Here is an 18112-nt window from a genome sequence, read left to right as displayed (position 1 = left end):
CGCGTGCATGCGCGAGGATCGAGACGCGCGTATACAAGCGTAAAAGAAAGAAAACGAGCTGACGGCCAGCCGGCCGAGCCGTGTGTACCAGCCGATGTGCGATTGATGCAACACGAACTATCGAGAGGAATGAATTTGTGTCGACGGTCCTGCGAAAGAATGCCACAGGTTGACGCCGGGAAAATCGGTTTCGCGGTCTCCGCCTCCGATACACAGACCTCGATCCGTATGTTTTCACGCGGCACGTATAATTGGAACGATCGTATCAGATTGCCGTTTATTCGATTATTATAATTTCGTTTGTTAATTCGTTCCTTATTTTCTTCGAATGTAAATTTTTTATATAAAAATATAGAGAGTGTTTTGTCGAATATTTCTGTGTAAATCTTTTGTGTTAACGAAAATTAAAATCTGTTAATTAATTTAGGATTTAGATTATCTTAAAACACTGATATATTTTTAAGCTATTTTTGAAAGATTCAGGAAAAGATATTTTGCTTTATTCATGTAGGTATATAATTTGCAATTTCTATTATACGAAACGGTAATACAAGAATAAACAGGACGGAAAAATTTACATAAAACGGAAGAAGTTATCCATCTTTTGTATTTATTACCATTGTGCTATGGTGCGCTGTTAACGTGTTATTGCTACAATACTCTTAAGGTTAACAAATTTTTGGATAAAATTACACACCGCGACGAAACAATTGAGAACGTTAAATAAAAAATATTTAAATATTATGAAATATTTATTAAAACATGTTTATATTGTATAAAACGTTTAACAAGTGATAAATAAAAATATTGTTCACGAAAGAAGATACAAGTGTACAAAAAATTCCTTCTACAATAAAAAAGAGTTAGATAACTGCAGAAGCTTTTTCTTTTTTATTTCTTCGCTACGATGAGTAAACGCAAACCCAGCTTTTTTTCTAAACAATCATAGATTACACACTTTACTATCCCCGGTATTTATCGCGGACACAAAATACACGTAAAACTCGAAACTAAAAGCGACCCAGTTTCCCTTCTACAAGCGCCAAGATTTCTCTAACGACCGTCGAACCAGCGTCAGGTAGGTATCGTATCGATTACGAGCCAATTAAAATCGAAATGCACAGAAACGACCGCGAAGGAAATCGCGGAAGCCTATTAATTAATTCTAAAAATAAATTGATACAAGAATAAACGAGCGTACGTCGCGGATTCGCGAATAATCCGGATGCGGTTGCAGCCGGATCCGAACGAATAAAACGCGTCAAATTGATCGCTTTGGAATTTAAATAGCTGGCATTAAGCGCCCATTATGCCGGCGAATTTTATTACCGTTCGATCGTTACCATCGATCCGTGTATAGACAATCAAAAAACACAACGATACCCTGCGACAGACACGCCAGAAATTCCAATAACAGAGTCCCGCATAGAGAAAAGAGCAAAGACAGGCGGCGAACGATACGACGCGTCGGCGAGAGGCGCGCGAAAAAATAGAGCAAGCAAAGAATCCGCGGTAGAGATTTGTATAATCAATCGAATATAGTCGATAAATCGAGCGCGCGTAATCCCACCGCAAAAATAAACTATGGCCGATTGCCCAGCTCGGTCGACGCGGTTCGCGCGATACGAATTCCGCATACACGCGCCGCTTCCTCGCCTCCCGGTATTCCGCACACCCTCCGTTTCCTCGTCCGTTCGTTCATCTCCCCTCTGGCTCTGGTGGACGCGTTGCTCCCCCCTAGTCGCCGACACCCTCATCCCTTCGCCCTGCCTCCGCCTCTTCAACCCCTCTTTATCCTCCCTCTCCACCCCCGGCTACCCCTCTCGCAAAACAAATTCGCGGCCATTTTTCTGTTCCGTGGCCCGCATATATATATTCCGCGCTTCTACTCCGCGGAGGCGCGTGTTCCACGCCGCGAAAAAGGCGCTGGGAGGCAACAGCCGTGGTGGTCGGTTGGTCTGCTTTCTGGACACGCTTCGGCCACGTCCGTGTGTGGGCGGCTGGCCCGGGTGGATGGGTGGTTGCATACGTGGGTGGTTAGAGAGGGTGGCGGCCCAACAGGAGGAAGGGGGCGCACGGTGGTGGTCGGTGGCATGGGTTCGTTGAATGTAGCACGCTCGGCTCCGGGGTTCGCTGGTAATTTTTTTTCCTCGAGTTTAGCAAGGGAAATGACCTACGATATATTTCTAAGGGGTTTTTGCTGGTTGGTAAACGGGTGAGACGCTGCTAGCCACCCACTGGAGGACCGCCCGACCCGCTCTAGGGGTTACCGGACAATTTGCATTTCTCAACCATTAATCTAACCTTCGTCCGGCTCTTTTTTTGCGGACAGTCCGACTGCCCTTACGTTCAGATGTGGCTAGTGGACTCCTTGTCCTCTTTTCTATGGCTTCGTAGCTATCGTCAGGCTACCGGAACATCCCGGAGGATACTTGCGGTATTCTAAACTCTAGAGTATCGCTGCAGATTCAGATATTTTCATCGGATGAATAACATTTTTTTCTCTGATTTCTTGGTTGTTCGGTGTTGCTAGATATATTATGGCAGCTTTTATATGTCATAGACTACTGGTCGAACATTTGCAATCACCAACATATACTAAATTTTCTGCTAATCTTGCTATTATTTCAACGTCGACGTTACAGTTATCTACTAATTCTTTTTATTTCGTTATAGTTGCTTGAATGTAAGCCACGCAGAAATCAAACTAATCCAAGTCCGTCGTGTTTATTTATTTATTATTTAATTAATTTTTTAGAAAAGTGCGGTTAATCAATTTGATTTCCGAATGGTTCAAATTTCTTTCATTTTGTTATCGGTAGTAATTTTCTTTACTTCGATAGATTTTTGGCAAAAATGACTCCTAAGATAAGAAAATTTTTATTCTGGTAATTTTCATATTCTTTTAGTGGTAAATGATAGCGATACTAAACTTTCGGTTGATAGTACATTTTGTACATACTATGTATGTTTCACGAGATAGATGCAGTGGATAGTTTCTAACCTGTTGACATGGGAAATATCTTTAAATGGTTCTTCGAAGGACTGGTACATCCCTTGTGTCAGTTCAAACGAAAGATAATTCAAAGAGGAAGTTATCCATTAATCTTTTATGAAACCAGGACGAAGTATCACACTGTGGTGAACTGACATCAAAGGTATTCATAGAGGAGTCTATTTTGGAGAGTTATAAAGGCTTGAGTATATTCCATGACAGCATAAAACGAGATACGAATCACTGCAAATAAAATTAATTCTTCCAAATTGATATGAATTTAATAAGAAATGATTATTTTGTACATTCAGGTATCATATTTCAAAATGAGCTACTCAACCGGTCTTATAAACAATTAAATAACGAATAAAATACTTTACAATAAAAAATTCTTTAAATACATGCTGCATTTTATTCTTTCATTCAATCTCACGTTAAGTATCATGCGATCGCCATACTTATGTGTATTGTAACGAACAGAAAAGTAAATTAATGAAACAAGTACAAAAATTGAGCTTCTTGGTCTCGTTATCGTGTAATCTTTTACTCTCGAGACCCACGTTAGCGATTTGCAACTTCGTTTATTCGCTTCTAAAAAATTATATTCCAAGAGTTTAGGAAAATAAAATATCTGTAAGTGGTACTTCGTCCTGCGACGAAACACATACGATGTACTGCGAAATAATGTCTTAACTGCGAGGAAGAGAGATATTTTAGTTTCATAAAACTATAAAACAGATTGTAATTCGTTAATTTTCAGTAGATTGGTCAGTCTTCTGTGAAGTTGCAAAAGAAAAACGGTTTTGATCCCGCTTCGAAAGAAGATACGATGGGGCTGTATTCATTTGCGTTCCTCGTACTCGAGGTGAAACTTGCCGCGCGTAGGAAAGTTTCGCAAAGGAAGTCGAGCGGATAACGCACAATAACGGCATCTCATCGTAATTAAAGTTCAGTTTCCAAGTACATTCGCTAAAATACCCGATCTTTGTCATAGCTTGTTAAATGGAATTCCATATTTTAATAGTTGTTACAGTGGCGTGGTAAGGAGGACGAATATGCGTGGATAGAATTTCCTACCTACGATATGAGGCCACATCACGAGGGAATGAAAATGGTAAAAGTGGGAAGAAAGAGCGAAAAGCATCGAAGCAACGAAGATAGAAACAGTAAAATCAAATGATAGAAAGAGCGAGAGGGAGAGAGAGAGAGAGAGAGAGAGAGTGAGAGAGAGAGGACGTGGCAAGGTGATGGCGATGGTAACGCGGTAAGCGTTATGGTGGATGGTAGAGTCTGAGGGCATTCAGATATCATTTTTCAACAGTTTTACTTCGCAAGCACGTACCTGGTACAAATGAGCTCACTATCTCCGGGCGACTTTCTCTTCTACCCATCGCTCCTACAACCTTTCCAACCGATCTGCCTACGGGTGTGGTCCAAGTGTTGAGAAAAACACGCAAAGGAAGGAAAAAGTGAGAGATAGTTAACGCGATCTTTGGTTACAAAGCTGTCGATTATAACGGGGTCTGGGAAAACCTGTTCAAGTAGCACGGTCAAAGGAAAGAGGCGGCGATCTCGATGAGGGAAACGATCGATACAACCGACCGGATAATTATGCGGAAAGAAATTATATTAAACGAAAAGCATCCATCACCCATGGTTATTATAATATCGATTCTGCATTAATGATTCATTAAATCATTTTGACCGAGCCGAAGGGAGCCCATAAAGGCAGAGCTGGCTTCCATTAAGTAAGCAATTTTCATCGGCTCCCTCCAAACCGACGAAACGTCAGCCGTCAACGAACAGAATGTTAACCCGCCAACGATCCTACTATCCTAATTCCTATTTTCTCAGAAAAAATCTTCTCTAGAACTTATCTATTCTAGTTGGAGAAAAATCTATGCTCAAGAATACACAACGATCGTTTTTAAGAAAATTAATCGCATTTTCAAATCGCAATTATAGATATATAGGTTCATGCAGAAATATATAAAACATTTAATACAACATAATTCACTTAGTCTACACTAACTGTAATGTTCTATCTTTCAAGATTAAAAGACTTTCCTTGCAAGTAATCGCAAGAACGTCACCTTATGTCTCAACATGCTTCGGCTATTCCCCATGCCTCTTCGACTAAACACGCCTATATCACGTAATATCCATAGGATGTACCGCATTAAGCTTGATTGGTATTACGGAATTTTAGGCACGCGTGCACGCACATGTTTCCTCGCGACCGTGTGGAAAAGACGGGAAATGAGATGGGCTACATGTTGGAACACGATAGAGATGACCGGTAATTTGTTGAGGGATTGACGTCTCGGAAATTGGATATTAACCGAAGCCTTCTTGTCCTCCACCACCTGTCATCCCTATAGTTCCATCCCTACTCCAAGAGCAATTGCCAGCTACCGATTCCGGTACTCTTTGGCTTTCATCGTGGTCGAAAAGAGAAAAGAATCGGAAAAGAAAGAAAATGGATTCCGTGAGAGACTCAAAGATTGGTCGAGATGCATTTTGAATTCTGCGCTACGTTAATTGTCTCGGTTACGTAATTAGCGTTATTTATCGGCGGCCAGCTTATACGGTGCGCCGGCATTAATCGCGTCGCAGCTGCAATTCTACACAATTATTTAATGGAGTCCGGTAACCGATCGATTATATTAATAACGGAGCGTTTTATAATTACTTTATGTAATGCGTCCGTTGTTTGCGACCCGCGTCAGGCACGCGGCCCGTTTTTGTAATTGCCCACAGTAAATCAGCTGATACCGGCTCAGTTTCCATCCAATTGAACCTTATTGTTTTATAACGACACTTTAACACGATTATTTTTCTTTGTCTCTCTACTGACAATCAGAGATGATTATTTCCTATTATTACTAGTTCAACGCTTCGAATTTGATTAAATTCTCTTTCAATAGAATTTTCTGTTTTAATAAAGTAGCTAGTTTTGTAAACAGTAGATATTTACTGTATTTATCATTTGGTTGTAATAATTTAGTTTCAAAATTTCAATAAAATTAAATGTAGAAAGGATTATATTAGATCATATTTCTGATATCGTCGAACAGTTCAACTGAAAATATTTTGTATAGAATTAACAGTTACACGTATCTGATATAAATTCTACTTGTCACGTAATCGATACATTTCAGTCTATTTCAATTTAGAACTGCTTTTTTAACAAATCAATAGCAACGTAATCGAAATCAAGTTGCAATATATCATACTGCAGTGAAAATCAATATTTATTTATTCATTTATAATTATCGACTTTGATGTCTAAAAATTTGTTAATCTTTTAGAATATGGAAGAATAACGAAGAAGATCGTCGTATGACGACATCAGTTTCATTAATTTCGAAGATACAAAGACTACTTTCGTCTCCGCGAACGCAATATTTTATCAGAAAGTAGTAATAATTACTAGACCACCCTTGATAAATGTTTGTATAAAATTACATTTGAATAATGAATTATTATATTACGGTAAGTACATGTCAAAACAAACAACTCGTCCAATATTTGTCTACCATCAAATTAGATTAACAGATCGAAATAAACGGAGATATATCCACAACCTAATAAAGGGATTAAATGGAACCAGATAAAATCCATTTAATCGCTAATTCCATGGCTGACTATAAATGAGTAAAGATCGGTCTTTGTAAGTAAATTTGATACTCGAATTTCTCTCGAACCTGAAGGTAAAAACGCCGTTTTCGAAGCAACAGCAGCTTCCTTGCAGGAAACAAGGGGGTGAAATGGACGTGCATTCGCGAAGGGTACGATTTATTGCTAAAACGCAACTAACACAGCTCGTCGTGGTCGGCACTGATTAGCGACGCGATTGGTTAATCTGTCGGCGATTATGTCGAATTCATCGGCGCAACGTGCAGAATTCGCTCAACTTCCGATTTAATTATTGCTATTTACCATTTCGAATTCACGATGAGCCATTACTGGCGATCGAATCGGTAATATTTAACAGGCCACAGGAACGTGAAGATTACGGATATTCATCCATGTTCCGCGCGAATTGTTTATGCGAATTCCGTGATGTCGGTTACGTGCGCAGAGATCGGCGTTGTTCCATTCATCCGTAGAAAAGAACTGTTGTTAAATCCACTCGAATCCGATTCGTATTCAGATACAAAAAAAAAGAGGACGATGAAAAAATAAAACAGGGAAAACAAAATATTCGATAATTCAATCGAAAAGGGGCAGAATATTCTCTTCGGTTAAAACTCTCCGGATCCGTTACCAAATTAATCTCAAGATTGGAGCAGCGCGGAACTCCGCTTCGCGTTCCCGTGCGACACGAGTCACCGGAAATTAAACAGGCCGGTGGAACAACGAGTACGCGCGCAATAATTCCACGGAAGATATGTAAAACGATTAAAAACATGGGTGACCTAGGTAAAATGCAACGCACGAGAAAAACCGTTCGCTACCCTTGTCCTTTTTCCTGTGGAGGACCCGTATGGTTCTCCAAAATGGCGCGACGCTGTTACGTTCTACGCGGCCACCGTCGACCCTTCCTTCGTTTCGTTCCCCTACTCCTCTTCTCTCCACCACCTTCTTCGCCGTCACCAAGCTGGGACGGAGGCTAATTTATTCATTCGTTCCTTTTTACTCCGCCGGCTAACACGTACCGTACTTTCAGGGCCTTTGTAAAAAGGCTGGCTGGGCGGGATGCTTACGGCACATAGCAACGTGCTCCGTATTTACGTTGCTCGATTTCCCGCCTCGTCCCGTAACTTTTTCATTCCGTTTGCCCCACACCCCCGCGGCCACCGTTCCTTCGTTCGTCCACGGCAAAGCGTACAACAAGCTGTCTCGTTTCACCGCGCCGCCCCTGGAAAAATCCCCCTTTTCGACGTGCTTTTTGTAAGAAGGCTAATTTTTCAACGCTCGAAGCACGAACCGGGGAACCACGTACGCCGAGACCGCGACCACTTATTAACCCCGACCAAAGTTCCGGCTCTCTCGCCCGTTGAATACCGGACCAGCAGGCGTACACGTGGTCGTACAGCTGGATTCCGTCGTATTGGTTCCCCTGCTATCGCGTGATGGACAGTGTCAGTGTGTGTTCGATCCGCGCGTGTCAATACGCGCACGCGTTCTCCGGAATTCGAGCACGTGCGTGTCCCGCGGTACACGTAATTCGATTCCGATTTGCCGCCAAGACGTTGCCACTATCGATAGCCGAACGGGAGAACGGGAAAAGTTCAACCTGGATTTCCATCCACGGATGATCCATTCATTTTTACCGCATAATTCGAACGAGCGGAGTCGATAAAATACCATGCCGGAAATGTCTTTCGTTCGCGTGGCTGGTAGTTTCGCAAAAAAAAAAAGAAGCAGAAATGGAGCTTGGCTTCTGCTAAATTGCGTGGATTCGGATTGAAAAGGGTTGTGACGAAATTCAATTTGAAAAAAACGGAGTTAACAGACAACGCAATTAAGAGACGTAATGTGTTCGCGATTGAGCGAACTCGATAAACATGTACATTTTGTTCGAGAAATTTGAACGAACTTTTGAAAACGTTGGTATCGCTAACCGATCTCTTTGTGAGAGACGAAGTAAGAACGTCGATTTAATCAACCCATTAGGCGGCATCGATTGTATATAGGAAAAGCTGTAAAAGAAACACGCGGAAAACCAACGGTAATCGTCTATACGTTGCGTTCCTCGTTTACAAGAAAGAAAAATATTTCCCTCCATCCTCGACATTCACCCCTGTCCTCAGTTACCAGCAAGACGAACCCTCTTTATCTCTCGAATTCTCCCTCTCCTCGCGTTTACCGTCTCTTTCCCGCGGCACGAGGCTCCCTTTCGCAGAAGTAATAGAGTCGTCAATTGCAGAGTGGCAAAAAGAAAAACCGGACAAAAGCAGAGACGACACGATGGCATCCCCCAGCACCCGGCGTCCGTCCCTCTGTCTCACCGAAAAAACTCCCACCAACGGAAATCGACCGCGCGTCTCGACGCGGAGACTCCTCTCGTCGCTTATCGTGCCGTTCGAGGGTTCTTCCCTCTTTATTGCGCTCTCTCGTGCCTTCTATCCTTCTCCAACGGAGACGTCAACCCCTTCTCTCGTGTTTCCATCTCGTCCTCTTCGAGGTGGCAAAGCTGAACGGAGAACGCGCGAATCAGACGAGGAGGAGAAACTCGTGGGAACGGGTGGAACAGGGAGAAAAGGGTGGTCGTGTAAGGAAGAACAGAGAAAGAGATGGAAGTTTCGAGGGCTGGCCGCATAGAGGGAGCCAGGATCTGAAAAAATTGGCGGGGAATGATGGCGCCGTCGCCGTCGACGAGAGAAGCTCGATGGCAAGGGGTGGAAGAGTTTCGTGGCAGAGAGAAGGGTGGTGGCGCGCGCGAGAGGGTGTCGTTGGGTGGCATCCATCCTGGCTGTTCTTCTTTCCTCCAATACGTACGCGTACTAACCGTACGTACGATAGACGAGGTCCTCGAAAAGCCCAGCTGGGGCTACGCACACGTGCCGAGAACGCGGCAGCCGCGCGCGCGAGGGCGGTGCTTTTGCGCGAAGTTTTCAACGAATAAGGCGTCGTGACGCCGACGCGTTGCCACGCCTACGCCACCTTTACAGGCACGCAACGGCCGGAATTTTCCCTCTTTCTCGCGTAATCAATGAGAGACGTAGCCTGGGCCAGCGTCGGCCGACCGGCAGCCCGTCCACGACGACGCCTGCCGCACCCCCGTCGCCTGCTGACACCGACGCTGCCGCCGACACGGCCGACGCGCCGCCAGCCGCGTCGGTATTATGCTACATTACGTATCACGAATATAGCGCTAGGGAAAACCGAGTCGATCCTGCTCCGACCGAATTCGGAGGAAACCACCACCGCTGTCTCCCTCGCTAGGGGAGACAACCCTAATTCGTTCTCCCTCTCCTTTCCACCGAGTCCCTTAAGCCTCCCTCGATGCTTCTCGCTTTTGCCCCTGCTGTCATGCTCCTCCTTTGATTCGCTTTTCGGGTGATTGTCTTTTGATCTTTCTCTGTTTTTCACTCATACCCCCACCCCCTTTCGTTTATACCCTTCTCTCCTTACTTTTCTCATTTATTCGCGTCTTTTCTCAATTTCTCTGACTTTCTTTGATATCGTGAATTCGTGTTTCATCGTTCCGTGTTCCATAACCATGCCTACCACTTTATACGTCTTATTCCTCTGCGTACTTTGCTGCTACCCTTCGCGTTCTGCTCTTTTCTATTCTATTCAAGCGCCTCTTTAATGTTTCCCTCGCTCTGCCTCGCTCACCCTGGCTCGGCAACCCTTCTCACCTTCCTTTTCTCACGCTTACAGCGTGCTTCGTCCCTTTCTCGTCTTCCACCCTCTCCACACCATTCTCCTCCACTTTCGTCCTCTTCTGCAGTTTTAGCTTTATCCCTATACGTCCTTCCTCCCTTTCTCTCGCTTCACATGCTCTTTCTTCCTCATCCCCTGGCTACACCCATGCTCACGCTTCCACGTGATGGAAGGAAAAATGGCGCTCCTCTCCCCTCTCCTGACCTGGAGCAGGACAGAATTCGTGGGATGTTTCGGTGTGTCACGATGGAATTTTTTCCCCGCTGGAACACCGCCGGGCGGCTGTTTAGGTGGGTCCACGCACGCACTCACGAGAGAGAGGGTGAGAGTGATGGAAGGGGATGCGAAGCGAGGGATGAGCGATGCGAACCGCTCTGTTTTGTCCATTGATACATCGAGAACTCGCCACTTGTAGGTCACGGAGTACGTAGGGCGTATCGATACGGTTTTGATCCGGCTGGAATGCACGTATCACCCCTCGACTCGACTTGCTCGCGTTACTTCGTGTCACAGAGTCACGCTCGCTGAATCGTTGTTCCATTCTTTCGAATGTTATTTTTCTTCCTTTTGCCCATTAAATGTGTGCATTTAGCCAGTTCGTAATGAATAGGGAATTGCAATTTTTAATTTGGAAAACATATTGGCCCCCGAAGGGGGCTAGAGGGCTGTAGCTTGCACACACGCGCTTACATATACACGAAAGTTGCTTTAGTATCTATATATAACTATAGGAGTATCGTTACGACTGCTCACGGTGCGAGTACTGCGGCAACTTTTTCGTATGCGCTCTACGTGGTACGCGTTCTTGTACGTTACATGGAAATGAAAAACATTCCCATGCAAAAGTCAAAGCTGAAGAACGTCCAACGGTGGAACACACTCGACCGCCTCCCCGCGCTGAATGTTCCGACAGTTTGCAGTTTGCTCAAACATGTATGCGGACGGGGCTGGCGAACAGACCAGAGGGAAAGAGAGAAAGTCAGGGGCTCACGACGAGGACTTTCGGAATGGGACGAGCAAGTTTCACTTTGCTACATCACCGACCTCACGGAAACGTCAAAGCGCGCGGCTCGCTGTGACTGCTGCCGCTGCTTCGCTCGATTCTTACCGAAGAGCACGTCGCTTTTCGAGCAATGTTTACCGCCTGCTAGGCTCGATTTCACTCGATGAGTTCATTTAGACCACGTTGCAGTTCGTAAGATGAGTTATCGCAAAAATACACACCGTAGAATGTTCAGATGAACGCCTGCGTTATTTGATCTTCGATGAAATTCCCTGGCACATTAAGAGCGGCTCGTGATACAAGAATTTAAAATATTTAATTTCAAGTAAAATATTTGTGGATTGTATTAATTATACTAAATAGCGAAATTGATATTGTCTACCGAAAAAGAGTAAAAACAAGTTCTAGCACAGAAGGATACGCAAACAAGCGGGGCTGGGGATTTTATAATGAATTGTTATTATTAATTGAATGGGAGGTTATCGCCTAAAACAAAAGAGCAGCACGCACCGACCCGACGGCTTTATTAAATTTTCGACGTTAGGAAAGCGTGATAATATTTTCATAGAAAATTACGTGGCTTGCGGTATAGAGGCGGTCCACGGGCCATATACCGAGTAATCGAACGATGGCAAATATTTGTATAGACTTAAGCACATGGAAAACAAGTTTAGCAGAGGCGGGAAACAATCGAAGCCGGGCGTAACTAAAAATTGTACCGTGCTAGTCTAGTCGATGTCGGTGTTCCCAACTTTAACGCCTCGAATTACCCATCGCTTCGAAATCGCAACGATTCCGTTCCCGTAAAACACGTCGTCGGACGATTCTTTCTGTTCTCTTTTCGCTGTTCGAAACGTCAGACGATTTTCTGCACCTATTGTTATCAAAACTTTTCAAGTACAGGAGGAACGTGTTTGCGTCGTATCAACGCACGCTTACGCGAACGAAGGAGAGAACGAGAAGGAGAATGAAGTGAGTGATGGATTGAACAGAGACGGAGGATGGGAATTCCCATGTGCAAGAGGACAGAAGATGAAACGTGTAAGTTCTGATTTGTCAACGGATAGGGATAGCGTCGAGTTCTCGGATGTTGTAAACCGCAGAATGGTCCATACATCAAATAATTGTAGAGCAAATGACGTTTATATCAGCTTGAATAACGATTATGATTGCTAACGTTACAGCAACGTGATTTCGCGTTTTAATCATGCCCAGCACGGTAGCCATGCGAGTTTGGTTCTATTTAAATTTTCATTTCCACGTAAGCGTGTAGCTGAAATCGAATTGCAAAAGAACTTCGAATTTCACGTCACAGAGACAAAGCGTCAAACCGTACAATTTGCTTTTTGGCTTTTCATACGACACTTTGTCATTACTTAATACTTAGTACCGAGTAGCTTCTATGTTGTTAAACAGTAAATGCTATATGTATTTGAAAATCGAAACTATTCGTTTAATTCGATCGCTGACTTTCAAAATTGTACCTATTTTAAAATATTTATGCCTATGTTGATCGTTGAAATATTTCCTCACAATTAGTATAAAATATCGGAAGATAAAGAGACGTAGAATTAATAATTTCTATAAACTGTTCTATTTCTTAGTATCTCATTATCATTTTAGATTAAAAAATGTTATAACTTTTTGACGATTTCCTTTCATCTTTGCTATCGTGACCGTGTTTCCTAAATAAACATTATTTGACGTCAAAAATCCACAGTATTCGTCATTCTAAATCGATATTTAAAAAGAACAACATATTTAAAAAATCATTTCAGAACCAATCCTGTACTATCATAGAGCAAAATTATTTTCCTCGCCTAGCAGATCGCCCTACTAAATTTATCATTCATCGACCGATTTGCACGGAAATCCGCTACTTTGAATGAAAATCAGTCATTACCGATTCCAGAATGATTCCGGTTTGATGGAACGCGACCGCGTAAAAGGAAGTCAGCCAGAGCAGCTGTATTGGAAGCCTTTTACCCGAGCCGGTACGCGCATTGATTTAATCTTAAATTTTGATTTTGGCCGTGTATCAGCTGATTAAAGTTCGTCGATTCCCCGTACGCTTTTTCCTGTCTTTTTCCTTCCCTCGATGCAGTGAATAGGAAGATTAATCAGAAATTTTCATTTCAACCGCGTTTAAACTCCACCATGATGGCACGCGTATACCTGGCCGGTTTTGGCGCGAATTTTCGATTAATCTAGGAAACGATCCTAAATAGGCGGGACCGGCTGATGTATTTGTCACACGTACAAAGGAATCGTAGACATACCCGCGGAACTCCGGACCGCCAATCAATATTTTCGTAGGATTCAACGGGTGTCCTGTTTACACGATGTCAGTTTACCGTGCGTTCGCTTCAGGATGTATGAGTTTGCCGAATTAGCGTGCTGTTTAATCAGGCGCGAGGATTGTGTCCTTCCAATGTCCGTGGCCCGATGTTGAAATATCGAGAACCAATGACGGTCCGGCCAGAGCTTACTCCATTCGAGCATTGTTAGCCGAAACACGCGATTTTTGAATAATTTCAGAAAGTGGCCGCGCGATCACGCGCGTCCATCATGGACATCGGCGTTTTTTATTTCATCGGTCTCGCTTTCTCTTTCCCTCTATCCTTCCCATCTTCCTTCCTCTCGTTCCCACCATCGCTCTGTGTCTCGTCCACTGTTTGTTCCAACCGATGAAACAGAAAAAAAAGCAGAAAAAAATAACGTTCGCGGCTACGCGCGACACCCGATCTAAAAAGTGCAATTCTGTGTCGCACGCGACTACATCGAGAAAATCGATTAGCGACGGGATCATGCGGCGCGCGAGACCGTGCAAATAACCGATGCTTCGCGATCCAGTAAATTATCTCGTGCCTAAACGAAGACTGAGGTGCCTCCATAAAGGAGCGTCTGCTTTGCATCGACGAAAATTATTTGCAAATACAACGATTGAACGTTTTACTGCATTTTTCGAATTAATTAAACGAATCATTAAAATATTGCAAACAGAAAATTGTATTTTATCAAAAAGCTTGAGCCTACATATCATGTGTATACCATAATTCTATAGAAAATATCATGCACTTACATATAATGACGTACTGATCTAATCTCTCCTTTCTCTATTCTTATTCGACTACAATAATTGACTTTAGCGTGCAGTAATGTTTTATTTGCTATCTATCAATCATTTTCTTCAAAACACTACTCATGGAATATTAAAGTATCGATAAAAATTATATTAAAATTTTGTTTCCCTATGAATGTGTACTTTTATTCGATCTTTCCTCTCTTTGAAATTGTGCGTTAACCTCCTCCTTTCAAGATCTTAACATTCGCAAATCCTTGCCAAAATCTATAATTGCAACTTGTACGTTCGTTTATTTTTGAAAAACTGTAGCCTAACGATCCAAGAAAACAATCTATCTGTAAGACGTTCCTTATTTTGTACGAAAATGTGTACGATGTATTACAAAATAAACTCTTCAGGATCCTTCAGATTGCCTGAAGAAAAGAAGCAATCTGAAAACTATGAATTGGCAGAGTAAAACAATGAAAGAATATTTTCATACGTAATAATTGCGCAACAGCGTGAGAAGTGATCTTAAACTTGGAAGCTGCAGGTTGTTGGCGATTTATAGAATTTGCAGACATTCAGCCCGATCTTCCTATATACGTCGTTAGAGCCATCGCTCGCTCGAATGCCGCGTAATAATGCAGAACGGTCCCTATTCATAATTAAAACGGCGAAAGCAAAAATGGCGCACGCGTCACATATCGTGATTACTTTGGACCGACTCGGCTCTGAACTCCGCGAAACGTGGAGGATTTTCCGGCCATGCCGAATGAGAAGTGAGAACATTAAGGTCCCGCGGCATTCCTACGCCACCAAAAGAACGATTTAGCCAGCTTGCGGCTCCCGCGTACCCTATTCAAGCTGAAAAGCTGCTGCCCACGAGATGGCGGTCCGTGGAAGGAGAAAAAGGGGAGACGATTTTACGTCCTAACATTTTACGTTTTACCCACGCGTCGTTTCATCCTAAGAGATGATTTTCCGTGCGGCTTTATGAGGCATACAGCGAGATGGCTGAGTGCCCATTTCACAGGGAAGAGCTCATTGGATCCAAGCCATGCTATGTACCCCGAGCTTAGAATCTCATACTCGTGGTGATCGCGAAGAGTCATGGACAGCTATGTCTAAAGTGTTACTAACAGACCGGCTAAGATCTTGAGAGTAAGTCGATGTCGTAAAATAACAAACGAATGAGTAGTATAATGCGTGATGCTATTTATAGAAGTAAGTCTTTGTTTATATTATTTTGGAACGATGTAATCTAATTGCAAAAATATTATAATATCTGCAATATATTCATTGAGATATTCGTTCTATCTATTTCCAATTATAAATAATTAAAGATTCTTAGACAGACGTAATTATGCAAAGGCAGACGAATCCTTCTTGCAAACTTGCATTAGCTCGCTTTGCATGAAATAACAAATGAAAAGCGTCTGTAACTGTGCCTCATTGCGATCGTTCTGCTTTTTGTTACAGCCATCGATACAACGTTCAACTTCAACAATGAAAGCGACAACGCGTGACATTTGAGAATCGATAAAATTTGCACTGTCCATCGACAGAACTGTAACTGAAAAAGACAAAAAAAAAGGGCGCAAAAAAGAGAAGGAAACAAAGAAAAAAAGAGGGAAAAAACGAAAAAGAGCAGATGGGAAGAAGAAAAAACACGAAACTGGTACTACTGTCGATCGTATATACGATTGGCAAGGCAATAAGGCGAGGGCCTCTATTTCCTCCAGTCGATGCGCTTCCTTCCTCTATTTCCACGTCTGTTTTTTCCTTATTTTTTCGTTGACGGTCCGCAACGATGAGAAAACCAGCACGCGTGATCGGAACAGGTCGTCCGCGCGAATCGTTATTTCAGAGATCATGAGCGATGCTAATGCACCGGCCGCGGCGCATAATCATAAAATGCGGGAGAAGCGAAATTTGATGATGATGGCTCTCCGCGGCTGACTCTACGGTTTTCGGTAACCTCATAGGAAAATGGTAAAAAGAAAAAAGAACCGAACCGCCCTGGAAATTCAGCCGGCGGATCGATGTTGAACGATTTTATAATCGACGTGCGGTTTGTCTCGACGCGGAAGCTTTAATAGGATCCACCCGCTCCCGGAAAAAGATCTAACCGGTATTTTATCCGTCCTTGTTTCCGCCAACACCCAATATTTTTGCGGCGTTACATGACTCGGTCGAGGAAGTTAACCGCGGCTCGGCTACGCGATCCAGCAATTAAACGTTTAAAATCCAATAAATTGGTGGCCCCGATAAATCTCGTTTTCCCGATCACCGCACGCCTCGATCCCATTCCATTGCACGAAACGGCATCTTTACCGACTGCTTCTAACCGGGACAGAAAACTGGCTTACCGGAATTCACCGGGTGGTTGGAACAGATTCTCAACGGTTTCGTAAGGGTCGCCACCATCGACGAGAGTATTTAGGGTTACGGAATGAATACCTATCTAAGATATTTTTCAAATATATAAAATATTTAGGTAATGAAAAAACTTTGAAGAATTTTTAAAATTTTTACACAAACAGATGTTTTGAAAAAAATCGAAATAGGATTGGAATGAAATTAATATATCGATTAAAGTATTAATCGAATATTAATTTAATTGCCAATAGTGGATTTTTTGTTATTTTACTTAACAGTCGAGACTTATTTTTCTTTTTGTAATTTTCTTCTAAGAGTAACTATAATATAATGTATTCTTGACAATAGTTTAATCTAATTGCTTCATTGTTTCATGCATCGCAAGTACTTACTTGTATCTTATTGTTAGTAAGAAATACATTTCATAGTTGATCTACATTAAAATACTCGACATAGTTTGGTGTAATTGTTTTCATTTAAGCAACAAACATCCATTAATAGTATCAACATATTTTTGGTATTTTGATATTTTTGGTATTAATTTAACACACTAATCAAAAGATCGATAAAAGACCTCAATCCCTTATTCAATATTCAAATAAGATAAATCTCAATAAATATTGATAGATCGAACCAAGGAATTAAATTAAGATAAAGAAACAAGTAAAATACTAACCGTAATGAAGACGTCTTCTTCCCACGTCTAATGCCACATCTAACTAGGTTATTTAACCTAAATATTTATGGTTCATTAACAATCATAATCAAATTAAAGAATTAAAGAAGTAAATTAAAACAGTAGAATAAACTCAACATGTCAAAAGTAATTAAGACATCTACCTTCTATTCCCAACTGAAGATCTAACCTCGATGGTCGCTATAACGCGTGAACGAGCAACGCAACAGCGTGTGACCGATGGTTCGGAAGCGTCCAATAAAAATCAATCGGGGAATATTTTAACGTTGACCGATACGAAAAGAAAGCACGAAGAAAAGAGGGAAGATCCTCCACTGACCCAGTACGTGTTACACACGCGTGCGCACACTTGATACATGGGTGCCACACAGGGTGCACGTGGGTATCCCGGTACACTGACAGCACCAAGCGATACATCCGCCCATTTTTCGCATTTCCCTCGTACACGCATAGCGGAACCAGTTCGCACACGTATACGCGATGTTACCTTGTATGCACTCCCAAGAGGAACGAGCCAGGGAAGGACGCTCGACTACGAAGATACATACATATCGAGGTAACTTTACGTACGTGTGCTGGCGCGCGAATCCTTGCACGTATACACGCACACGTGCTCGTCGTATGATGTACGCT

General features: G+C 42.7%; 1 long non-coding RNA gene across 1 annotated transcript in view; it reads right to left on the bottom strand.

Moving 5' to 3' along the window:
• Positions 1-17738, bottom strand: part of LOC138185875 (uncharacterized) — a 114474-nt gene extending 96736 nt beyond the window's left edge. The window contains exons 1-2 of the long non-coding RNA XR_011174735.1: positions 17623-17738; positions 17459-17515 (exon numbers count right to left, since the gene is read on the bottom strand). This is a non-coding gene — a long non-coding RNA (uncharacterized LOC138185875). The remainder of the gene's footprint in view (positions 1-17458; positions 17516-17622) is intronic.
• Positions 17739-18112: the final 374 nt, after the last annotated feature.

This window comes from Bombus flavifrons, chromosome 13 (assembly GCF_040668555.2).
Source record: "Bombus flavifrons isolate JBK064 chromosome 13, iyBomFlav1_principal, whole genome shotgun sequence".
NCBI classification, from domain to species: domain Eukaryota; kingdom Metazoa; phylum Arthropoda; class Insecta; order Hymenoptera; family Apidae; genus Bombus; species Bombus flavifrons.
The sequence above is the reverse complement of the archived record's forward strand: the minus strand, read 5'-3'. Positions and strand labels throughout refer to the sequence as shown.